Here is a 25,289-nt window from a genome sequence, read left to right as displayed (position 1 = left end):
CACAGGCACAAGCACACACTGGGATAATGTATCCCCAGGCTCACAGGGCAGGACCTGGCCCCTGGAGGAAGCTAAGGATGCCCAGGGACACCCCACAGCTGAAACCCTTTTGAGGATCCGTCTCCTCTCTGTAAACATCAAGTCCTGGCCTAAGCTGCCCAGTGACACCAAGAGTCTTTCATATCCACCTCCGATCAAGTCCACTGTCTTCCTCCACTCAATGAACCTGCTCTGGGCACCCACAGGGTCAGGTGGTCAGGCTTCCAGGGCTCCTAGGTGTCTCCACCATGGCAACTTCCCAGATCCAACCTTCCCACTGGACAGGGTCAGGTCGGGTGGGACCCATCACCTCGTCCTGCCCTAGTCCGTGGGCTGGAGTCCCAGCCTGTCTCAGGGACACACCTACATTCAAGGCTGCAACCCAAGCCCCTCCAAGCTCTGTCCTGAAACGGCAGTGATACCTTCAGCCATCCCTCTGCCTCCTCCCCTCGGACCCCTTCCCTGAGGTGCTGCCCATTCCCACCCTCTGTCCTCCTGCAGGAAGCCTCCGCTCAGGCATCTCTGTGGGAACTCTGATGGGCCTTGGCCCCTCATCCCAACCACAGGGCTGAAGCTCAGTGGGGTGGGGACAGCTGGGTCACCCTGCATGCAACCTGCTCAGGGTGACACCTCCGCAAGAGATCCCCGGCCCCAGGGAGGCTGCCTGGACAGGGAAGTCGAGGAGGAGCCACGTGTCTGGTGAGGCTAGGGTCAGCCCTGGTCTTCAGGGCACAGCCCGAGGGTATAGCACAGAGGCTGTTCGGGGAGATGGGGTGTGGGAGCCCTCCCAGGAGGGTGACCCAGTTTCTTTCTCTTCCACACAGGAACCATGTGAGTGTGTGTGGAGTGAGAGGGATGTGTGTGTGTGTGTGTGTGTGTGTGTGTGTGTACGCACATTCTCAGCCCTGGCTGACAGAGGAGAAGGAGGGAGAAAGGAGGCTGGCTGCTGAATGCTCTGGGAAATGAGAGAGAAATCCTCCCAAATCCCTGGCTGCCGTCACTAATAGCTGAAAGATGCTCTTGACAACAAAGTAAAGGCCCCAGGTCCTTGGCCCTGGCCTTGCTGCCAAGAGTAGAGACCTTGGGTTTGGCTGTTGGGTAGGGCCCAGGCCTTCAGGGGGATCAGGATGTGGGGCCCATCCTGACCCCACCACTAGTCTTCCTGATGTCTTCCTTCCAGGCAGGGTGGGTCTCACAGATGCCCCTGGAGCTGCTGAGGGTAGTGAGCTCCCCATCATAGGGTGGTACAAGCAGCAAGGGGAGGAAACCACCCTCAGAAAAAAGCTATCAGGTCCCTGTCAGCCTGAGCAGTCCCCCCTGATGTCCACCTCTCCCCTAGTGCTTGTCACCAAGGTCCCCACACATTACCCAGGCCTCTTCCACTAGGGGAGGTCTGGGCCCGGGCCCCAGAGCAAGTCCTGGGGTATCTGTCTCAGGAGTGAGAAATGTGTGCCCCCAAGGCACAGGTGGCCACATTTGAGCTCTGGTGCACACCAGCAGCTGGAGAGAAGCACCCGGGTGGGCTCCTTCAGATATGCAGCACACAGGACGCCCGCACACAGGGCCCTGCATGCACCAAAGTGCACCTGGCCATGGAGCACAAGCTTGTACCCTGGCACATGTGTGCTCCCCATGGGCCACTCTGGACTGGGGGGTGGGGGGAGTGAGGATTCCCAAGGTCAGCCCTGGGATCCAGGCCAAATTCCTTAAAATCCCCCTGAGGCAAGATCTAAGCATGCCCTCCACTGCTGCCACCAGGGGCTCTGTGGTGGCTTCTGCCAGGACCAGGGCTGTACAGTCTTCTCTCCACAAGGCCTCTCTGCACCCTTCCACAACAGAGGACACCCAGCTCCTCACCAAGGACCCCAGCAGAAACGCACAGGCCAGGCCATTGCAGACATGCATCCCACACACGGGGCGAGGCTTGGAGAGCAAGAAGCAAGTATGGGCCTGGGATTTAGCTCAGTGGTTCAGCTGCCTGCCTCAAAAATGCAAGGATCTGAGTTCAATCCCTTGTACAAAAAAAAAAAAAAGAAGAAGCAAGTATGCACAGAAACAAATGCACACAGGTATCAATGCAAACACACACAGGCATACACACACGTGCGTGCACATGTGCGCGCACACACAGCATCTGAGGCCTAAGCCAGGCTCTTCTCAGCCTCCAGGAAGCTTTCTCTGCTGAGCAGGAAATAAAAGGCCCAGTGCAGCCTGAGGCACTTGCAGCCTTTCCAGCCGGGCCCAGCCGAGCAGCAGCGATTAGACTGGCTGTGAAGTGAAGCCCAGCATGGCCTGAATATTTCACGGGAGATTTTGCTTCACAGAAAATCTTTTCCTCACTTCTGTGCATGTCAGGGGATAATTACCCATTAGGTAGTGGAGCAGAAACCCAGGGGTGCGCGTACTGGGTTGGGGCCAGCACTCTGCCTGCGCCTTGTGCCTGTCAGCAGGCAAGACAGAGCCAGTGAGGTCTGTGCCACCTCACCTGCTCCTGGTATGGAGGCACAGAGGGGAGACTGGATGCCACATTAAGACATGGCGTGTCCCGGTTTAGGGTCACCTCTGCCCTAGGTTGTCCAGATCTTCAGCTTCCAGCTGAGGAAAGGCCTACATCAACTCTCCTCTGCCCCAGCTCCTCTCCCTCATCTTCTTTGAGTTAGGTCCAAGGAGACAGAGAGGAGGTAGCAAGGACATCCCAGCTTCTCTCTGGAGACCCAGCCCCCCCCCTCCAGTCCTAGAACTGTCCACATGGGCAGAGCCCCACTGAGGGGGCTCCCCTGCCAAATACCCCGACACTCACCCAGGGTCAGCAGCACCCTGTGTTCCTCTCCATCACTGTCCCTCAATCCAGGGCTGGAAACTCAAACACCTCCAGGGGCCCAGGTGGAAGAAGGCATGGAGGGGCCGAGGCGGGCAGGCAGGGGCAGGACAGGAGAACAGGCACCAGTGCCCTGCAGATACATCTGGAACCAAACCGGTCCAGACCCAGCAAGTCCACACCTCAGAACAGACCCGGAGAGCTGGAGACACAGGTTGGCCCAGGCACCCACAGCCCCTCCTGTCCAGGAAGGAGCAGTGGGGTAGACATGGTAAACACACTGTGCACTGTCCAGCAGCCCCAACAAGGAACAAGCTCTGGTCCCCACTGTGGCACCATGAGCCTTATGATGACTGCTAAGAGACAGAGACAATTGTAAGGGTCACATGTCGTATGACTCCATTTACAGAAAATGTCCAGAATGGACAAATCCTGAGAGGAAAGTGGATTCATGGCTGCCAGGGCAAGAGGAGAGGGGAGAATGAGGAGCCATAGCCATCAGAGATGGGGCTTCCTTTTGGGCTGATGAATATACTCTTGAATTGGTGGAACTGGCACAATCTTGTGAATATACTAAAGCCTCTGAATTGTACGCTCTTCTAATTAGTACTGGGATTGAACTCAGGGCCTGTGCACTGAGCTACAACCCCAGCCCTTCTATTAGTTTATATTTTGAGACAGGGTCTCCCTCAGTCACTAAGTTGCCCAGGTAGGGCTCAAACTTACAATCCTCCTGGCTTACCCTCCCAGGGTGCTGGGATTACAGGCATGCACCACCATGCCTGGCTGAATTGTACACTTTTAAATGGTGAATTTGATGCTATATGAATTATATCTCAATTTTTTAAAATTGTTCAAAATGGAACAAAGCACATGCACAAGCTACCTCCTTGTCTGGGGCTCCCAGTCCTCAAGCTCCAGGTTACACATCTCTCACCCTCACACAGTGGCCACTACCACATCCTGACCAAGTCCCCAGAGTGGCTCCCCAAGGACAAGCACCTGAGCCATGATGGTGACCACAGCAACATGCCCCCAGGCCACATTTAACGCTTTGCAAACCCTCCCTGGGCCTGCTCTGGCCAGAGACACAGCCTGGTCTCAGGGAAGCCCACTGAGGTCCAGCTTCAAGATCACTTGTCCAAGATCACGTGGCAAGTGGAAGCAGAACTGGGTAGGAAGCCAGGCCTCCTCTGGGTGCAGTGTGTCTCAGGGTGGCCAGAGGCCAGTCCTCATGGGCAGGGGGCATGGGCACAGGACGAGGGCCGCTCTGCCATGGGACTCCTGCTTCAGCGCTTCCTGGATTCCTGGGCCCTCAGAACCAAGCCAACAGCTGGAAATGGTCATGACCCCTTCCAACAGACAGGTACCACCTGCCCTTCTAGCTAAGTACCACCCAGCCCCTCCAGCACAGGTCCTACTGCATTGACCCTGGAGCTTCTGCTCATACAGGTCCCCTTCCTGGGCTACTTGGCCCTGACCCCAGGCCCTGGGAACATGCTTTCTCTTCCCAGTCTCTATCACTGCCCCTCCATAGGGTGCCCCAGTTCAGCCCTCCCAGCACCTTGGGGAGGTCCTGCAGGCAGCAAGAGGGTCCCAAAGATATAGGATGGGCCCCAAAGCCACAGCCGTGTTCTTCTGAGCCTGGGACAGAGAGAGGAGGACAGGAGGCCCAGTTTCAGACGTGCAGCCCCATGCCCAGTGGCCCGGACACAGCAGCAGGTGGAAGGCAGTCCCCACCCAACACCCACCTAGCCCCTGAGCCCATGCTCCCTTGAATTTTGAATCTGACCCTGGCCACAGACCGAGCTGTGCCTTGGAGAAGCTCTGGGGGGCTCATCCGCCTTCCTCACACCCAGGAGGTGGGTGTCAGAGAGGCCCCACCTCTGAGTCACTGCCGGCAGCTGGGCCCTGGTGGCTCATAGGTGCCTGCTTTTCTGACTTTCCTGAGGTCAAGTGCCTGCCCACCTCCTCTGGGAGGTGACTAGTGGCAGCCAGCTCCTCTCTGAGCCCAGCTGGGTCCCCTCCGCTTCGGAGGTGTGGGTTGGGGGTGGCATGCATTGCTGGGTACCTGCCTCTTTCCCTCCCGAGCTGTTCCTAACCTAGATTCTGTCACAGGCCCCTCTGCCCCGGTGTCCTCGCTGTCAGCTAAGCCCTGCAGAGGTGTTAACTGCTAATTAAGATGTTAGCTGTAAACTTAATGTGTGATTCCCTGCCAGGAGTATTTTGGTTTTAACAAGTCGCTTTTGGAAACGGGAAAACCTTCAAGACCCAGCCAAATGGCAGGGCAGGATGCAGAGTGGAGTATAGGGGACTATTTGTGCCTGGTGCCCTCTGGCCTTCCTGAACCCCTTCCTAGCCTTTCTTGCAACCAAGGACAGAACACATGTGTGAAGCCAGGAGCCTTCTGGCCTCAGGTGCACACCAATGAAGTGGCACCAGTGCACAGCAGGTGACACTTGCCTGAGCTTCCCAGATGCCAACCTTGCAGAATTCTGGCGCAGACTGACCAAGGCGACAGGTAAGGCCCTGTGTGCCTGGCAGGCAGGACTGTGGGGAGTCCCTCACTTCCTCTTGACCACACAGAAGGTAACTCCGTCTGCTCCCCTTCTCCCGCCCCTCACACCACCCCCCCAGCGATCACCACATCTTTCTGTCAACATCCTACAGTTCTCCCGGGTGAGGATCAATGGAGTCAAATGACAAGGCCTGGATAGACATGAGCCCACGGGGACACTTCACAGACAACAGGCACGGAGCTCTCTGCAATGGGGAAGGAGGACGCTGACTCAATAAACACTGTCGCAGCAACTGGCTGGTCATTTAATCCCTGCCTCAAACCACACACAGACACATTCCAGACGAACTGGAGATGTGAGTATTTTCAACTCTTATAAACAAGTAGAAAACAGTATCTGACGACTGTAAAGGCAACAACAAAACAAAGATTCAGTGGGTAAGGTTAGAAACTACAAAGGAATAGCGTGAGAGCTTTAAAATAGAAAGTCTTTGTAAATAGGGATGGAGGGGTTGAAGGAAGGGCAGGGGAAGGGGGAAAAGTAAGAACCAAGAGAGATTATGTAAAGGTGCAAATTTCCAATGATGAATGGCATTATATTGTACACCTAAAATGTACCGATAAAATAATATAAAAAATAGAAATTCCATTCAACCCAGGTAATCCCCTTCTAGGTATGTTCCCCCCCAAAATCTGAAGACATCATATCCCAGTGACACCTGCATGCTCATGTTTATAGCAGCACAATTCACAATAGTTAAATCTTGTAAGTGGCCTATATGTTCATCAACAGATGGGTGGAAAAAGAAAGCGTGGTATTTACACAGGCTGAATACTACTCTGGCATAAAGAAAGACAAACTTGAGTCATTTGTAGGAAGATGGATGCAGCTTGAGACCATAATTTTAAGTGAAGTAAATCAGACACACAGCTTAAATATTACGTGGTTTCTCTTACATGAGAAACCCAAAGTATCAATCAATTAAAGAGCAAATAAAAGACAAATAATAGGAAACAGGGACTCTTTCACAAAACTCTTTTGCAAAAGGGAAGGGAGGAAGAGATGGAAGGAGGAGGAGGAGGGAGAGGAAGGAAAGTAGAATGAATTGAGATGTGTTACGCACATGTACCAGCTTCCCATGATGAATGTGATCAGTATGTACTGCAAACATGGCCTAGATTTTGTGTTGTGTTCTTACCACAATAAATTAGTCCTTAAAAATTAAAAAAGTGACAGATTTGAATCACAAGACAATTTTAAACTTTTGAAGAATAAAAAAAGAGCGAAACAAACCAAATCTGTGAAAAACTATCTTCAGTGCCTGACAAATAAATAGTTAAATTCCTTAACCTCTCATAAATCGATCCAGTCTTGCAAATCAGTGAGATGCATTTCACTGCAGCCCCAGTGCTGAAGCCAAGGCCCTCTGTGGCCTCATCATCATCACCATGCCATGGTCATTTGTCATCTGGTTACCTTCTCTCAGCCTCACCTGAGACACGCGTGACACCTGAGCTGCCCTCGGCTTCCAGGATGTGACACGGGCTGGGCTTCCCCACCCTCTGACCTATAGAGGTGTCCGGACTGGGCCACCCATCCTCTCTCTGCCACACTCACCTTTCCATGCTGTCATCTGAGCTCCTGGCTTTAAATGCTATATTCAAGCTCTTGGCCCCAAATCTGTGTCTCCAGCCCAGTCCTGCCCCCGACGCCAGCCTCCTGCGTCCCATCAACTCCACAGCTCCACTCAGAGGTCCTGGCAGCCCACACTTTACACATCCACAGTTCAGGCTGGATCCTGCTGTGCGACCGGGGCTTGGCTTAATGCTCTGCTGTCCTCCGCCGCTTGGACATTCTGATTTCTTTAGTGCATATTATTAAACATATTGTATAAAATGACCTCCAGGTTATGCGTGTGAGGTATACAGAACATAGATGAATATCATGCTTAGGCTTGGGTCCTATCATCAAGATATCTTATGCTGTATATGCAAATATTCCAGAATCCAAAGAAAACCCCAAAACACTTGTGGTTCCAAGCATTGTGGAGAAGGGGTGCTCAACCTGAACCTGGACCAAAGCCCCTGGAGTCCTCCTTGGGTCCCCTCTTCCTCCCACACGTCCCTCACCTGGGCTGCCAGCAAGTTCACAGGCTCTGCCAGGACTGTGCACCTGGAACCCGCCAAGCCCCCACTTGTCCCTCAGTCACCAATGTCCCTGCTTCCCAGCCACCAGAGGGCCTCTCCCAGCTCCCCACTTCACTGCAGTAAAAGCCAGAGTCCCTGGAAACCCTCGAGGCCTGGTGGGATCCACTCTTGATCCCTGTCTGGCGTGTGGCTCACCCTGGTCCACCCACACAGGCCTTCCGGCTGTGCCCAACGGTGGGGCCCATCCCCAGCCGTCATGTACACCATTCCCTCCATCTGAGACATGCTCCTCCCAGACACCTACATGATTCGTTCTCTTCAATGCCACCTCTGGTGACAGCCACATCCACGGTGCCCATCCCCCTCCCTCCTCTGCTTCCTTTTTCCTCCGTAGCTCCCAGCCCCCTGGCACACACAGCACTGCACGCACAGATCTGTTTCCCTTGGCTGGCGCTCCTCCACGACTGCGGAAGTTCCATGGATCAGGCATTTTTTTGTCAGTTTTGTTCACTGTTAGGTCCCTAACCAAAACAGTGTCCCACACGTTGTAGGTGCTCAATAAATAACTCACTCAATGAATGGACGCATGCAAAGCAAAATGAGCAGAGAACCTAGCAAGAGGCAATTCACAAATGAAGAAATAGAAATGGCCAGCATGCACATACAGACAGGCTCTGCGGTGGCATTAGCATCAAAGAAAGATAAATTCCTCTGGCTCATGAGCTCGGCAGGGATTTTAGTGGCTGGTAATGCCTATGGTAGGTGAGGTCAGCCACACACCTGGTCTGTGGGAGCATGAGTTGGCGCAAACTTCTGGAAGTTTATCTGGCCATGCAGAACCAACCAAATGTGGAATTGCCTTGCTCTCTGACCCTAGAAAACCGCTTCCAGAAACACTTCCTAAGGACCCTAATGCAGTGCACAGATTCGAACCCAGAGGCTCCCTGAGTGGATTATAAATAGCTAAATGCTGGAACAACCTACATGGCCAGCAAAGGGATAAATAATTGATTGGGAATTTACAGACTGTACAATGGATGGAAAAGGACAGAGAACTCTATGGACAGATCTGGGATGGGATGCTGTAGCCAACACGTTCCTGTGCTTTTCCTTTTTTAATTTTTTTTTTTGGTACTGGGGATCGAACTCGGTTCCTTGTGCCTGTGAGGCAGGCAGCAGAACCACTGAGCTAAATCCCTAGCCCTGTGCTTTTCCTTTTAATTGCGTTGTGAGCACAGGGGGAAAAGTCTAGAAGGATACACATCAAACCACTGAGGGAGAAGGGGATTTGGGAAAGGTGCTGACCACATACTTTAAATCTTGCCAGGCAGGTAGGCAGGTAGAAGATTAGGCAGGTACGATTAATAACACATAGGAAACATGTAACCTTTGGCATCTGAAACATGACCCTGTTTAGGGAGAACATGTGGCTCCTCTTGCTAAAGGATGCAGAATTAGGACATTTCCAGTCCCCATGAGCCGGCCCTCCCTCATCCCCATTGCTCCCCCTCACCCTGGGATCCCTGGGCATGCTGAGTTCCTAGCCCAGGTGACAATTTTCTATTCTCGATTCATTTCATGGCTCTGTTCATAGGCACAAAGTCATGGCCCACCCTGCCTTGTGACCTCCCCAGCCTGGACTCTGCCCAGGGTGGCTGACTGTGGCCTGAACTGGCTGAGCAGCTCCTGGCTCCCAGACACTTGCTATGGGCACTGGGGGCAGCCAATCTGGGAGGCTGGGGTGGGCCCAGCAGGGAGGACTGTCTCATCAAGAAGGACTGTCTCATCAAGAAGGAAGACTTTATATAGCAAATAAAATCATATGTGCCATGCAATATTTGGGACAGATTTACACTAAAAAATAGTTTGTTATCTGCCTGAAGTTTAAACTCAACTGGACAACCATATTTTTTCTGGCAACCCTGGCCCCCACTCCATCCCTTCCTTGGGGGACAGGAAGTCTTCGGCTGGGGTGCCCAGGAACAAGGGATTGAGGTGTGGACGGGCTGGCTCCCGGGACTGGGAGCACACTGTCCTGGAGGAGTCCAGCAGTATGGATCCTGGGTGGCAAAAAGCCAGAGAGCCAGCACCAAGGCCTCTTGGTAGAGACAATGAGAAACAGGTCCTAAGCAGCCACAGAAGCCAGGCATGGGGCAGCAACCTCAGGCCTCAGGAGATAATGTGTCCTCCCTGGGGGGCCCAGCTTCAGGGGCTTTAGATGTCAACCATGTCCCCACAGCTCCCCACAGGGCCACTCACCGAGGTCCTCGTACCCTGGGCCCTTGCCCCGCAGAGCCTGAAGCTGCTGAGCCACCTCGTTGTCCCCTACCTGGGTCAGATGGCACCAGGAAGCAAACAGACAGATGTCTGGAGGCCTGGGCAGCAGCAGCCTGTCCGTTGTGGTCCCCGCATGCACTGTGGGAAGAGCAGGAAGTTAGTGTGACAGAGGTGACTTCCTGTGACCCCCAGGTAGGCCCAGCTCAGTACTCCTGTCCACCAGCCTGGCCCCAAGTGACCACTACCCAGGATGTAAACTCCCCTACCAGGACTCAAGAGCCTGCCCAATTCCCTCCCTCTCCCCTCTGTCACTCGGCTCTGTCCCCATGGCCACCCTGCTCCCTGGCCTGGCTCCTCATCTCCAGCTCTAGCCCAGGCATTTCCTGAGAGCCCTCAGTCCCTGTGTGCATGTGTGGATCCTCACCGTGACACACGGACGTGTGCCATTGATTTATCCCTCAGCCTCCCTGGTTTTAAAGTCCCACAGTGAGCTGTATCCCCCCAAGGGTTCTCGAGGTCTAATTAACCCGTAGTAAAATCTACCCTGTGAGTGATGACAACTGCATCCACTCATATAGATACCACTGCCATTGAGGTACAGAACAATTCTACTGTCCCACGTCCCCAGGAGCTGTCCCCATAAAGCCCTGGCCCTGCCCTCCATCACTGCTGCTCTGTCTTCAGCTCCATAGCTTTGTCTCCTCCAGCGTCTACAAGTGGCAGCAGCCAGAGGAAACCCAAGTCTGGCTCTGTTCACTTAGCACAATGTGTCTGAGATTCATTGGTGCTGTCCTGGGTCAGAGCCCCATTCTTTGTTGCTGAGTAGGATTCCATCGTTTATCCACTCACCAGTTGAACAGGGGTGGTTACAGTTTTGGGGATGAATGAAACCACTACAAGCATTCAGACAGGTCTGTGCATGGGCTGAGTTCTCATGATAAGTGACTAAGAGCATGGTAGGTACCTTCCTAACCTGATAGGGAACTGCCAAGCCAGGCCCCTCCTAAACCTAGATGCTGGTCATGTAACTGGTGCTCAGAGCCCTTATCATTGTCCAGCACTGTTAAGTACTTCCTAAACATTAACTCATTTAAGTCTTACAACTGTCCTAACACAGAGTTGGTAACAATATTCCCATTTTACAGACAGGAAAACTGAGGCAGACAGGAAGAATGAGGCCAGTATCACATGGCTAGGAAGGAGCTTTCAATTCCAGTGTTGTGGAGTCAGAGTCTGGACTCACAGACGGGAGGGACACTGCATAGCCAGACCAGCCCCACATGCCACACCAGGTGGTGTACACAGCAGGAAGTCGTGACCTCGGTTCTCCTGAGCCCTCTTGTCATAGGGCTGCCATGACAGCCTAGGGACCCCAGCACTTCCCTGCTCACTGAAGGCTGCCACCATCCTTTCTCTGCCAGGGTAACTAACGGCCACATAGTCCAAGCGGGAAGCTACAAGATGGCGGAGCTTCTGGCACCCTGGGCCTCTGAGCAGCTATGGACCAGAGCTCCTCCCACCTAGCAAGTGATCATGGGATATGGGTAAGTGAGGGACGGGGGAAAGATGGGGGACCATCATGGTGAACTGTGGAGAGTGTCCCACCCAGCGCCCTGGCCCCTAGTGTCACATAACTTGTGTGTTTGACTCGAGAACATGTTTCGATGACTTGGTGGGGGACAGAACTCACTATCTGGGAGCTTTGAAAGCTGAGATTTCAGAGGGTATAGAAAGGTTCCCTGTCCCAGGAAAAGGGGGACCCGCTGTAGAACAATCCCGCACGGAGGAGGGAGGCATGGGCTGAGGCAGAACGGGCCTCTCCACAACAGCTGGGGCCTCAACCACACTCAAGGCCTAGACTTGGCTTTGGAAGGACCGGGCATCCTCAGAGCCCTCTCCCAGACTCAGGTCTGGGCCTCCCCTCCTCCGCCCTGCATGCACAGCTGGGCTGCAGGGGCTCACAGGACCAAATCCCAACGAGCTGCAAGCTTAATTGAAGGTTTATATCTTGAACTTATCAGCACTTTACTTTGGCAATTATCACCTTAAATACTGTGCACTCCTGAGGAACCACACAGAGAACAGGGAGAAGAAGAGGCCCCAGCCCCTGAAGATGACATGGGCGGAAGCAGCAGCCTGGGAAAGCCCCGCCCCCCATATTTACAGACACCCTGAGACTTCTGTCTTTTCCCAAGAATCGAGACCTGGAGGCAGTGGAAGTTATCCCTCCCTGAAAAGCGGGACAGTAATTTCATTAGAAAGACTTCCACTGCGACAGCCTTTCACGCCAACTTGGGAGCTCCCTGGCATGGGCGCACTGGACACTGACTATGATGCTTCTCTGTGAACACCCAAAGGCTTGTCTGGACCTGAACTTGGGCCAGGGTGACTATGAACTGTGGCAGTCCCCAGCACCTCACGGGGGGCCTGGGGTGTGCCGGCGGTAGGAGTTGGCTGGGAGCAGAGCATGGCTGTTTAAAGGGAGGACATTGTGGGACCACGGCAGGCTCAGTGGGAACTGGGGACCCTAGAGAAGTGGGCTTTGGAAGGTGATGATTCCCTCTCAGAGGCTTTGAGTTTCAATGTGGTGTGGTTGCTTCCCCGGGGAGGATTGACTCAGGCTCCGTCATTCTTTGGGTTAAGAAAAGAGTGTGACACACGGGCCACCGAAGGCAAAAATCACACAAGGAAACCACAGTCACTGCTTTGATTTTTTCCCATGAGGATTTATTCTCCTGGGATTCATTTGGATAATGAGGAATTCACAAGGGCAAGTTGGGGACTGCACAAGGACAGGGGAAGTGTCTCGCCAGCTGGCTAGGACACTGCACATCTGGGCTCATGGCCGCTTTCTGTCTGTTGCCTATGAGCTGCACCTCGGGCAGTGATGCCGAGAATGGTTCGTCCTGTCAGGGACCCGGATGGCCCATGACTTGAGCCAGATCGGCTGGGCTGGAGTCAGCTCCGACCCTGGCCCTGAAGTGCACCTGCACCCCTCCCTGACCTGGGACTGCACTATCTGGCCCTCAGACTGGGGCAGTCTCGGACAGAAGCACCAGCGTGGCGTGGCGTGAGGGAAAGGCCTGGCCAGGCCCGCTCTGGGGAGGAATCCCTGACAGCAGTGTGGATCCTCTCCTCTGAGTGGGTTCTGCTGATTGATTGGGCTTTAATTCACTCTTTGCCACAGTCTGGGCTGGAGGCACAGGACAAGGAATCAAAGGCAGATGATGACAGAGGTTCCTATGGGGGACTGAGGAAGAGCTGCCACTGGAAGGAGGGGACAGGTGAGAAGGCTGGAGGGGGAGGAAGGGATAGAACCACTGCATGACTGTGGTTGCCACTGCCACCACTGTCACCATCGATGGCACCCAAGAACCAGCTCTGCTGGGTGCTGAGCACTTCCCACAGACACCCAGTGGGCTGGCACTGGCCCATCTTCAGGACCAGATTCGGAGCCACAGGGAGGAGAGACGTCTTGCTTCGAGTTAAGAACAGGGTTGCATATCCAGCCCAGGAAGCCTGGCTCCAGAAATCATCCCTAAGAGTCCCTGGGGACACTGGATTGTCACATTAGGCCATTGGCAGGGACTCTAAGTTGGTTAAAAGAATATTCTTTCCAAGACTTACCAGCTCTGTGACCCTCTGCAAGATACTGAGCACCAGGGGTCTGGCTCCTTGTCTGAAAGCCACATTTCGTACGGCGGTAGAGTCTGACAGTGTGTATGCGCATGTGCATGTGTGAAGTAACTCATGGTCCTCGATACAGAGCACACAGGCCAGAGAAAGCAGTCTCCCCATGAAGACACAGCACAGCCTCCCAAGCTGCCTAGCATGCACATGTGTGTGCTCATGTGTGTGTCTCTGCCAAGGCAGGCTCTCGTGTGCACCCGGGTACATTTCTTCCTAGCCCCATATCCAACTCAGGGTGGTGGCAGTGGTAGCATCAGCCATGCAGTCCCCAAGCTGAATGCCAGGTATCATTCTGGAGTCCTCTTTCCATCCCATCCCAGCACCGTGGTCAGCCAGTTCCAGAATGTCTCTCACACTCATCTCTTCCCGATTCTCCCCAGCCCCCACCTGGTCTCAGTGGCTCCTGTCCTTCGCCTCCGCCCCTCCGGCACCCTCAGATGCCCTGTCTCATCCCTCCCCCAACCGGAAACCCTTCCAGGAAGTCTTGCCCAGCCAATGTGAACCTCAGAGGCTCCGAGGAGAAGTCTGATGCTTTGGCTAAATAAAGATCTAAAGCTTCTGTGTGGCCAAAGATCCCATAAACAAAGTTAAAAAGACAAACAGCTGGCAAGGGAAACTATTTCCAATACAAGTAACAGGCTAAAACTTCAAAATTCCTAATATACTAAAAGCTCCTTTACATCAATAAGGAAAAGGCACAGAGCAAATTAGGGTAGGCAGAGGATCTAACAGGCAACTTGCACAGGCACATGCGTGGCCGGTAACTCTACCCAGAGACCTCGCTGCACTGGAACAGCAGAGTGAACACCAACCGCAGTGAGGAATTTTGTAATTTGGTAAAAATATAAAAGATCAACCGTGCTCAGTGTGAAATGAATGCTCAGATACCAAGGGTGGGAGCCAAATCGGTCCCATCTTTAGGAAGAGCAGTGTGGCAGAAACTCAGAGTTTTCCAAGCAAGTGCTGCCTAACCAGAGACTCCCTGCTTGGAAATCCATCCTGTGCAAGTGTCTCCGTGTGTCAGCAAGATGCACAGATGCGGTGTCACAGGAGCATTATTTGAGAGAGTGAAAAATGAGATACAACCTAAATATTCATCAACCTAGGACTTGTTACATAAATTACACTAGGCCCAAACAATGGAATATTAGGCTGCAATTAAAAAGGATGGGGAGGGCCGGAAATTTAGCTCAGTGGTGCCACCACCTGCCCCACAAGCGCAAGGACCCGAGTTCGATCCCCAGTACCAAAAAAAAAAAGGATGGGGAGATCTGTGTGCCGCAAGGTTGACAGATGCCCACGATACACTGTAAGGGAAAAATGGAAGCTGTGGTGATATGCAAATACAGTTCTGTTTCTTTTTTAAGTCACATGCAATAAATCTGTTTATAAAGGCCCAAGGAGTCGTAGGAGACACACCAGACCAACAGTGGTGGTGCCCTGGCACAGCGAGATTTAAGGGCATAAAGGGGACTTTCCAGGACACACTTCAGAGAACACGCTGCTAGGTGGTGCTCTGACCTCTTCCTGGGCCACGGTGCCTCAGCGCCTGTCTGTCAGTGTCTTCTGAGTCACTGATCACCTGTCCCTGCCTTCTGAGCACCCTCCCTGGAGCCCCGCCCACTCATGGTCTGCCAACACCAAGGCTGCACACTGACATCCTCCTCAACCGTCTGTGGCAGCGGCACCTTTGCCACGTTGTCTAGTGGGTAAGGAACTCAGGCACAGAGGTCACAGGACCTGCTCAAGGTCACACAGCCAGAAGGTGGCACAGCCGGGACATGGACCCAGGCAGCTCTCCACTGGTGCTTGGCATGCTGGGCACCAGTCCCCTGGTACCCGTACCTGCCAACTGTGAGCCCTGCCTGGGAGCCCCCTGGCTGCAATGCACCCCAACCTGGGTGTGGGCAGGATGTGTGGGGAACTGGGCACCCTCTCCCAGCCAGGGTAAAGTCAGCCCAGGGGAGGGCGGGGACAGGGGCCGAGACCAGCCCTAGGAGGGGCCAGCCACCAACACAGCAGAGGAAAAGCAGCCAGCTGGGTGCTGTGGTGCATGCCTGTAATCCCAGCACTCTGGGAGGCTGAGGTAGGAGGATCGCAAGTTCAAGCCAAGCCTGGGCAACTTAGCAAGACCTTTCTCAAGATAAAAAATAAAAGGCTGGGATGTAGCTCAGTGTAAAGTCCTGGGTTAAACCCCTAGTATCCCCCCAACACACCCAAAAAGAAAGAGCAGCAGGTGAAGAAAGGACCCCAGCTACCTCCTGCATACCTTCTGTGTGGTGGGCCCTGGAGGCAGCCGGCCTGGTGGGTCCCCTGCAGTCCACACAGCTGCTGTGGCAGCAGAAGCCCTGGAGCTGAGAGGGGCAGGCGACAAGCCAAGGATGGTGCCCTGGCAGGGACTGTGAAAGGGGATGAGACAGGGCCCTCGGGGGCACACGCTCCCTGGACTGCGGAGAGGGCTGAACAGCACACGGGAACCGGGAGGGGCAGACATGCCTGGGGCACAGTGCCCCCCGGGGTGCCTGCCTGTGCCCCTCGCAGCCTCCCAGCCCAGTTACTCAGCAGCAGTACAGGCCTAGCTCAGCACCGTGGGACCGCTGGCTCTTCACCTCAACACCACAGGGAGGTGGAGCCTGGGACCCTGAGGAGCTTCCTGCCTTCCCAGGCCCCTGCTTCCCCACAGCCCACCTCTGAGGAAGCCCCCGACCCCACCTGGGTGCCAGTCTAATGGCCCAGGCTCACCCAACCGGACCCCAGCCCTGCCAGGGCCAGGACTGTGTCTCCCAGTTGGTAAGAAGAGGGACCGGGGCAGGTTCACTGCCAGGAGCCCCAGGGCGCAGGGCTGGCACACCCCCACAGGTCACCAGGAAGCTCACCTCTCCCCCATAAGGCTCCTCGCCAGCCCAGTGCCTGGCACGCAGCCAACCCTCTCATGCCCCGAGCCGGGGGCCACAGCCAGTGGCCGTCAGGGAGTCGCTTACCCCAGCCCCTGAGTTCCTCTGTGGGTGCCATCCTCCTCCTCTCCCCAGCCCCGCTCCGGCTCCTTCCTTCCACCTGCTCCCACAGGAACACCAAATGCGGCTTCCCAGGCCACCTTGTCCCCTGAGCCGCCCCCTCCTCAGCTCTCATCACTTGTTTTTTGACACTTCCCCCAGCGGGCCAGTGGGCAGGGACCAGGCCTGATTCATCTCACCACTCCTGAGTGGGCCCTGGCACAGCAGTCCTGCCCACAGGAGCAGAGCGGGCCGGGGATGACAAACAGGCTGCTCCCTCCTCCCCTCCCTGCCCCCCCAGCACCTGTTTTCCTGTTGGTTTCTCCGTGACAATTCATGGCTCAGCGTAGGACCAGGATAAGGTTCAGCCCGCCCAGGGTCAAGGTTCAGTCTGTCCAGGATCAGGGCTCAGTGTGTGGCTGGGGTCAGGGCCCACTGTGAAGCCTCAGGCCCCTCCACCACCCTATCTACGGCCTTCTCTGGTGCCTACTACCTTGTGTCCCTGCTCTGCCTGTCCCTGACCCCACTGGCCTGTCCACACTCCTCTCCATACACCTGTGCCAGGACCTCAGCTTCCCTGTGCCCAGCTTCCGCCTGACCACAGCCAAAGGGCTCCCGGGGATGGTGCTTCCCGTGTCCCTACTTGGCCCTCAGAAATGGTGAGATATGACACAACACCACTCCTGTCCCCATGCCCGGGTCCCTCCTTCGGGCTCCTCACTCACCTGGGAGTCCCATGCCAACCCCGTGGGTCACCCCACGTGACCTCGTCTCCCGCTCTCCGGGGACCGGGCCTGGATCCTCAGGACCCAGTTAATCACGTCAGCCCAGGCCCGGCCCTCGGAGGGCTCAGAGACTGGAGGGAATCAGAGCAGCCTGAGCACGCAGCTTACTTCTGCACGCTTCTGCGCAGGGCCGGGGCAGCGTCACCCCAGCCCTCCCTGGCCAAGCCCCTGCTGTCTCTGCCAGCTCCTCGCCAGTGCAGGGTCAAGTCGGTTGCTGGCAAGACACATGGCTCCCATTTTAATTAATTAAAGAAAAATCTAATCACTGCATTAAACTTCTCATTACTCCACTTGAATACCCGTTAAGTAAATTTAATTACCAGAGGATTGGGTTTCCCAGCCTCTTTCATTAGCTCCTGATAAGGCGGTGAGGGGAAGAGAGAGGCAGAACAGTGCTGCTCCCAGCCTCGGAGGGCAGGGCGGGGACTGTGCCGGCCACGCCACTGAAGCCCGACTCTGGCATCTCTTTGGGGCTGGCGTCACCCTGGCCTGGGCACAGCCTGCACTCGAGCTGCCCCTTGGAAGGCAAAGGCCTGGTGCGGTCTGTGCTGAAAGCCAGACTCTTGGGTATTTATACCCCGACCCCTTCCAGAAGAGTCTGAGGGTGCTGAGAATAGAAGCAGTACAAGGTAAGAAGAAAGAGAAGAAATTGGGACAAGAAAAAACAATAATAAAAATAAGAGAGATAAAGACCCGCCCCGTGGAAAGTCCCCATCCAAAACCGGGCACCTGAAATGGACAGACACTTCTCAGATGAAGAAGCAGAAACACCAAATAAACATGTGAAAAAATGCTCAACATCACTGGTCATTCGAGAGATGCAGATGAAAACAACGCCGAGATTCCCCCTCACCCCAGAAAGAATGGCTGCGATCAAGAAATCAACCAATAGGGCCCAGGATTTAGTTCAGTGCTTCTGCCGCCTGCCTCGCAAGCACAAGGTCCCGAGTTCGAGCCCCGGTACCAAAACAATAATAATAAAATAAGAAATCAGCCAATAACAAATGCTGGTGGACTGTGGGGGAAAAGGAACCCTTCTCCACTGTTGGTGGGAGTGCAGACTGGTGGAACCACTGTGGAAATCAGTGTGGAGGCTCCTCAAAAAACTAAAACTAGAGGTTCCATTCAATCCAGCTATTGCCCTTCTTGGTATCTTCCTGAAAGAATTAAAAGCATCCTACCATAGCAATATATGTGCACCCATGTTTATAGCGGCACAGTTTGTAACAGTTAAGGTTTGGAAACAGCCCAAATGCCCATCAACTGACAAATGGATAAAGAAAATGTGGGTTTTTATACAAGGAGTACTACTCTGCCATAAAGACGAGCTTGAGACATTTCTAGCTAAATGGATGCACCTTGAGACCATACTCTAAGTGAAATAAATCAGAAACATGCGTTTAAATATGGCATTGTTTCTGTGGTGTGAGAAACCTAAAGTGTAAATAAGAACTAAAATGTAGAATAGATATTGGGAAATGGGAGGAAAATGTTCAAATGGGAAGGGGAACAAGGGAGGGGGAAGGGGAAAGAAAGAAGGGACAAGAAAACAAGTGAGAATAGAAGGAAAAAATGGAAACAAAGATTTTATAAATAAGGAGGGAAAGAGGGATTGAAGAGGGAGAGAATGGGAAAAAAGAAGAAGCAAGATAATATCATGTACAGTACAAATTCCCTATGATGAATGTGATCATTATGTATCTCTAAAATGTACCAATAAATGTTTTACTTAAAAAAATAAGAGCGCTAAAGGCAAAGTCAGAGACCAAGGTATTGAGGACTCATCAGGAATGAGCCCCAAATGGTCTGAGCTTCCTGGCAGTCAAGGCAAAAAGAGGAAGACACTGTTACCAATGGAGTATTTTCGGGAAAAATGCACCTTGGCCTCAGGCTTCTCATCTGGAAGATGGGATCACAGAGCCAACCCTGGCTGGACAGTCAACAGAGCTTCCTGGAAAAGGAAAACCTGGAGTGGGCCTTGGAAGGGCAGGATAGACTATCGGCATTTCCAAGCCCTGCGGGCCCAAGTAAAGGTTCACAATGATCCAAGTTCTGCCAACAGGGCTCAAAAGATCAACTCTGAGACTGATCTCAGCCTCAACCCCCGATTTAAACCTAGAAAAACATTGCCCCAGAAACCGCTGCCATAAACATCTTTTGATCAAATCCTGTCAAATGCTGCTAGGAGTACAGCTATCACCAAGGCAGAGGCTAGAAGGAATATGGGCAGAAACCAAGTCCTGTTCCTATTGTTGGAGTCGCTGGATCAAGTCTTACCTGAAACCCACCTTTATTTTATCAAAACAGGTTTTTGTTCTTGTTTTTGCTACTTATAACCTAATCTGTCTTTCTGACTGATCATGGTCAGAAAGATATCCTTTTCCATCTAGGAAGAAGTCTCAGATATCCCAGGGATCCAGAAAGTGGGTGGGGCAGAATGTCACCTACCGTAATTGCTGCTGTGCCCTGCTGAGTCCTGAAGCTGAGCAGTCCCCTGGGACCAGGTCAGGGAGAGGAGCAGGCTTGGGAGCCAGTTAGGAGCCAGACAGCATCAGGGCCCTGCAGATGTGGGCAGGAGGCTCTGCAGCCCCAGGCTCAGAGCAGCCAGGACTTGGTCACAGGGTCCCTGGAAAGAAGGAAGAAACCCAGAGTGAGCACGAGGTTCCCGAGGGACAGGGACACAGGGCGCAGGAGGCTGGGCAGGCAGCTACCACACCACACCAAGTTCCTCTTCACACCCTCCTGGCACTGCCTTTGCAACCCACTTCCCCAAGCCACAAAGGTCCTGCCCTGCAGAGAAGGGGGGGTAGTCAAGAGCTCAGCCACAGCGGCCCCCAAACGGGAGGGAGCCACCTGCTTCGACCTCCAGCCATGACTCCCAGGCACTCCCTGCTCGGACACAGCCTCGCCCAGGGGAGGATGCGGGCACTGCAGACAGACAGCGTGCAGGTTGCCTGGGAGCCACACTCTTCCCATCTCTCCCAGGCCACCTGGGAGCCTCTGGGATGAAAGCAGGGGTGGCAATTTCAGGTTCAAGACCCATCTAGAGGTCCTGGCCTTTGCAAAACCACCAAACTCTACGGCCCATAATTTGTCCTCTGAGCTCAGGGCTGCCCTGAGTCTTCCCGGCTTCATTAAAAGCTCAATGAAGCTGGGCGTGGTGGTGTACCTTCGTGATCCCAGCACTTTGGGAGCCTGAGGCAGGAGGATTGCAAGTCTGAGCCCAGCCTGGCAATTTAGTGAGACCCTGACCCCACACTGCCATTCCTGTGGATGTTTCACCTCTCCTGGTCATTGCTATCACTTGTCTGTGATGCCCTGGCAAAGCAGCCTGAATGAACATCCCTAAGATCATCTGGGAACTCGTCCCTGGGGAGCCCTCTGCACACAGGGCTGGTGCTGCAGGGCTATGATGACACCAGACCCCGGCCACCTCCGTGACCACAGTAGAGGTGACCGGAAGTGTGGGGTCTGTTTGGGAGAACATCACTCAGCCACTAAAGATGACCAAGAGACGGGTGGAGACCTGGAGCAACAATCCCCTGCCAGTACTGAGTGGGAAACTGAGGAAAGGGTGTGGGAGGGGCCAGGGAGGGTGAGGGCTCCCGGTGCTGAGCCCGTGCACCTGTTAGTCCCCTCAGACGGGACACCCCAAGCTCCAGATGTGTGGGTCCACTTCACAGGCAGAGAGGCTGCATGAGCTCCTGGCTAACTGAGAGGAGACAGCATCAGGACCTGTGGACTCTGACTCTTGGGACAGACCCCTGCAGCTGGTACTTCCTTTTATCATCTTTTTTTTATATATACTTACTTTTTGGGGGACAGGGTCTTGTTATATAGTCCTCCCTGGCCTTGAACTCACTACGTAGCCCAGGTTGGCCTTGAACTCGTGGAGATCCTCCTGCCTCAGCCTCTTGAGTGCTGGGATTATAGGTGTGCAATACCACATCTGGCTAAGCTGGCTTTTCCTGCCAAGACAGTGGCCTTGTGGGAGCCCTTGCCCTTAGATGCATTATTACACATCTTGTTTGAACATCACATAGGCAGCACTTACTAAATGCCAGGAACCTTTCTGGTTTTACAAACATGAACCTGGTTACCTTGCACAGTCTGCATTACCACTTCGTGAAGGAGCACTTATGTCCCCTTTAATGTTCGGATGGGGAAACTGAGGCATGGAGCGATTAAATCATGCCAGAGCTCAAGGCCCCCTCTACTTTACACGTGTTCTGCCACACCCTGGTTCTGTCCTTGCAGGGAGAGCATGGGGGTAGGGAGGAGTCTGCTGTCCCCCTGAGTGGCGAAAATACTGGTGTGGTGGGGGGTTTTTCTTCCCTTTTTTATTTCATGGAACTTGTTTTATAGCCATCAAAAGAAAAGAGCTTGAGAATTATCAAAGGAAAGCTTTTGGAAAAAACAAAGACATACATTCAGAAAAATTAGACTCAGCAGATGGAAACACTCCATGCCTCCGAGATCCTGGCATGAGAGGCTTTGCCTCCTGCAGCAAGGCCCTGGCCTGGCTTCTCTGCCAATTGCCCATCCAGGGCCCCAAGCTCATTCCCAGGGAGACACTCACCCCAGGGAGCAGCCCTGTGAGGAGGAGACTTCAACCAACACCTCTCAGCTCACGGGCACCTCCCACCTGCAGACTCCAGACAGACAGTGCCAACCTCAAGCCGGGCAACACCATCCACTGGTGGCTATCGAAAGGCCTCACCAGGAGTCATGCTACTAGGAACAGGAAACACATCTGTGTGTGCATGTGTGTGTGTGTGTGTGTGTGTGTGTGTGTGTGTGTCTCCCATGCAGGCTGAGTCAGACCCAGGCACCCAGAGGCCTCTCGCTGGAAGAGCAGGAGACACATGTGCATGCACATGCACAACTGCAGCTGGAGCACTGACTCCATCGGCTGTCACTTCTCCTTTCCACGTTTCCTCTACTCATTCACAAAACACTGCACACCCATCTGCTAGCCATGCCATGGGTGCTGGTGTTCACTGGGGAACACCACAGACAAGACTGGTGCTGTCTTGCAGTCAAGGAGCACAGAGGACCAGCAACTAAATAACAAGACAGTTCCGAGGGGTGGTACAGGCTGTGAGGATCACAGCCGGGATGAGAGAGAAGTGGGGTCAGGACTGGCCACTCCGCTCCAGGGTGGGGAAGCTCCTCCCAAAGAAGTCATGTTTGAATTAACCCTAGGAAATGAGGCTAGGAGGAAGGCCCGGCCCTGAGGGCCAAGGTACAGCTTGGGATCGAATCTCAAGTGCAACAGAAAGATGAAAGTGCGCTGGGGCTTTAACCAGGGAGTGCAGTGATGTTTTCTTCATCTAGATCCAGGTATGGCGGCACACAACAGTAATCCCAGCACTCAAGAGGTTGAGACAAGAAGGTCACCACAAGTTCGAGGCCAGCCTGGGCTACACAGTAAGTTCAAGGCCAGCTCGGAATACATAGCAAGGCACTGACTAAAAAAACAAACAAAAAATAAAAGTTCTCTTCAGCTGCTGAGTGGAGCCTGGGCTGTCCCCAGGTGCAGGGGGACAGTGGATGGGCTGTCATAGTCGTCTGACGATGAGGAGTCAGGGTTGCAGGTGCAGAGGTTGGGGACAGAGGCACCAGGTTGGCTTCTGTCCCAGAGCCAGCCACAGTTGGCTGGGGCCTTGGATACAAGGGAGTGGGGGCAAGAAAAAGCAGGACTGAAGATGACTCTTGGGTCTCCAGCCGCAAACACACACTGCTGTCACAACCAGACCCTGGATTAAAAATAACCATTAAAAACAGCAGGCAGATGAGCAGCCCATGCAGCCAGCCCCCTGCGCAATTGAGGCTCACATCCCCCTGGGGTACCTCTTCCTTCCCAGCCCTGTGTCAGGCTCCAGAAGGGCAGAGCTGGGACCTTACCTCGGGCTGCAGGGGGCAAGACTGGCCCCTAAGGCAGGACCCAGTAGCCCGCCCCCAGGGAAACCCTGCATGTGAGGAGGGACAGGAAGCAGTCCTGGCCAGGCAGGAAGTAGTGCATGGGAAGAGCTCCAGATGGGCCCCAAGCAGCCCAGATCCCAGGCTCCCCCTGCAAGCTGGGGGGGGGGGGGGACCTGGGTTTATTTCATTTCCCAAAGCTCAATTCCCTCATCTTTAATGTGTCAACCCCAATCCTCCCACACAAGCTGTGAAGATTCAGCAAAATGATATATGTCAAGAACTAGCTTTATAAATATTAGCACCCCCTGCCTGTCATCCCAGCCCTTAGGAGGCTGAGGCAGGAGGATTATCATGAGTGCAAGGCCACCCTGGACTATACAGTGAGACCTTGTTTCAAAAAACCAGTAAAGGGCTGGGATGGAGGGACTAAACAGCCCATTTTGGCAGATTCATAAGCTTCATGTTCATTCTAGTAAGAGACTAGAAATGCTATACAGAACACTAGAAAAGGCAGGGCGAGCGTGTGGGAACCCCTGTGGGTGACTCCAAGCCTCGAAGGGTAACTGCGTTTAGTGCGATGCCCGCCCCACAGGCATGGCCCCAGGCCTCTGTTCACCTCCCTGCAGGGACAGGCAGCTCACTATGCCATGCCCAGCAGAGATCTGTCTCTCTGCGGTCTCTCCTCACACAGCGTCACCTTGTCTGTCAGGGACCTAAAGCCCTGCCCTGGGGCTCCCCTCCCTGACTTCCAGCCAGATTCATGATGACTGGGTATGGCTCTCTCCAGGGCTGATTGATAGGCACTGTGTCCCCAGACCCCACCCATGGGTCAGGTGCAGGCCTTTGGGCAGGAACTCAGCCTCCCTAATCCACCCTTCCCGGGCTGGATCTGCCTTCAAGGCTCCATCCTAGTCCCTGGCCAACAAGCTGACCAAGGCCCAGCCCTGGTGGCTGGGGGGAGCCAGCCTGACCCACTAGCCCCATTCCTGGATGTGTCTGCTTTACTAACCACTGAGCTATCCAGCCCAGGGTTCCCTGTCTCATCCACAAGCAAGTCATGAGGGCCTTGCCCATGCCCCGAGACCTTGCTCCTGCCTCTTTCCTCCTCTCTGTGGTCCTGCCACAGGCCCTGAGGCTCCTTTGGACCAGGGCAGGGTCAGACCTGGTCTGTGCCCCAGAAGGGGTGTCCCACAAAGCATCCTGTCCCCTCCCCTCCCTGCCTGAGGAGCAGAGAGGGGGCATCTGGATGGAGGCGAGTGGGCCTGCAGGCCTGGCGCTACTGGGGTGCCTCCCACTCCCATGCTGTGTTACATGCTGAGCCCTCAGGATAACTGGGGATCAGCTTAGAAAGATGAAGGAAGCTGTCCAAATTCAAAAGATGAAATGGACTAGAAATGGCTCTTAAGAGCTAGCACCTGGATCAGAACTCAGGACTGCTGATTCCCAAATGCCACGCTTCCCTGTGCTCCCTGCTGCCTCTGCAGAAGTACAAGGCTGCTCAGATGGTCAGCCTGATGAGCAGATTGTGGCAGAGAGAGGGAAAGAGAGGGGAAGTGAAAGGACAAAAAGCAGCAGAGACCCCAAGGACAGGGTGTGGGGTGGCTCTGGAGCACCCTCTCCATCACCAGCAGCCTTCGTGTGCCACCTGCTGCCATCTGCCCTCCCATGTGGCTATAGGTTCCCTGTCCACTCCCAGATCCCCAGGCCCAAGGATGCACCAGTCATTGGGGGTTCACGGTTACCAGCACCACACCCTCCCTGAGGAGGACAAGCAGGCCCTGTGAGCCAGCCTGGGCAGGGAGACAGGCAGAGGGTGATGGCCAGTGCTACGCTGGGCATGGCCACCTGCCCATGCCTTACTGGGGATCCAGCACCCAGCCTGTCCTTGGCCCCACACAGCCGGCCAAGTGTCCCTGCACTCAGCTGGAAATCCATACATCCCCAGAGCACGAAGGCGTTCAGCAACAGCTTTGCCACTGCACACTTAAGAAAAATCTCTTTTCTCTCTCTCTAAGAAAGAGAGAGTGAGGGAGGAAGGGAGGGAGGAGGGAGAGGGAGAGGGAGGGAGGACAGAGGAGGAGGGGACCAAGGGAGAA

At 54.2% G+C, this 25,289-nt stretch overlaps 1 protein-coding gene across 6 annotated transcripts in view; it reads right to left on the bottom strand.

The window, feature by feature from the left end:
* The window catches only part of Lingo1 (leucine rich repeat and Ig domain containing 1), a 142,888-nt gene that overhangs the window by 38,719 nt on the left and 78,880 nt on the right, over positions 1–25,289 (bottom strand). For 5 of the 6 annotated variants that reach the window (XM_087210261.1, XM_087210260.1, XM_087210262.1 and 2 more), the window contains 2 exons: positions 19,717–19,894; positions 9,783–9,938 (listed from right to left, as the gene is read on the bottom strand). The gene's annotated coding sequence lies outside the window, so the exon portion shown is untranslated. The remainder of the gene's footprint in view (positions 1–9,782; positions 9,939–19,716; positions 19,895–25,289) is intronic. The other variant, XM_004872061.4, reaches the window with a different exon arrangement.

The sequence above is a fragment of the Heterocephalus glaber genome, unplaced genomic scaffold, assembly GCF_053883595.1.
Source record: "Heterocephalus glaber isolate CG9 unplaced genomic scaffold, H.glaber_assembly_v1.0 deba00001140, whole genome shotgun sequence".
In the NCBI taxonomy this organism is placed as follows: Eukaryota; Metazoa; Chordata; class Mammalia; order Rodentia; family Bathyergidae; genus Heterocephalus; species Heterocephalus glaber.
Note: the sequence above shows the minus strand (reverse complement) of the source record. Positions and strands in the feature narration are given on the sequence as shown.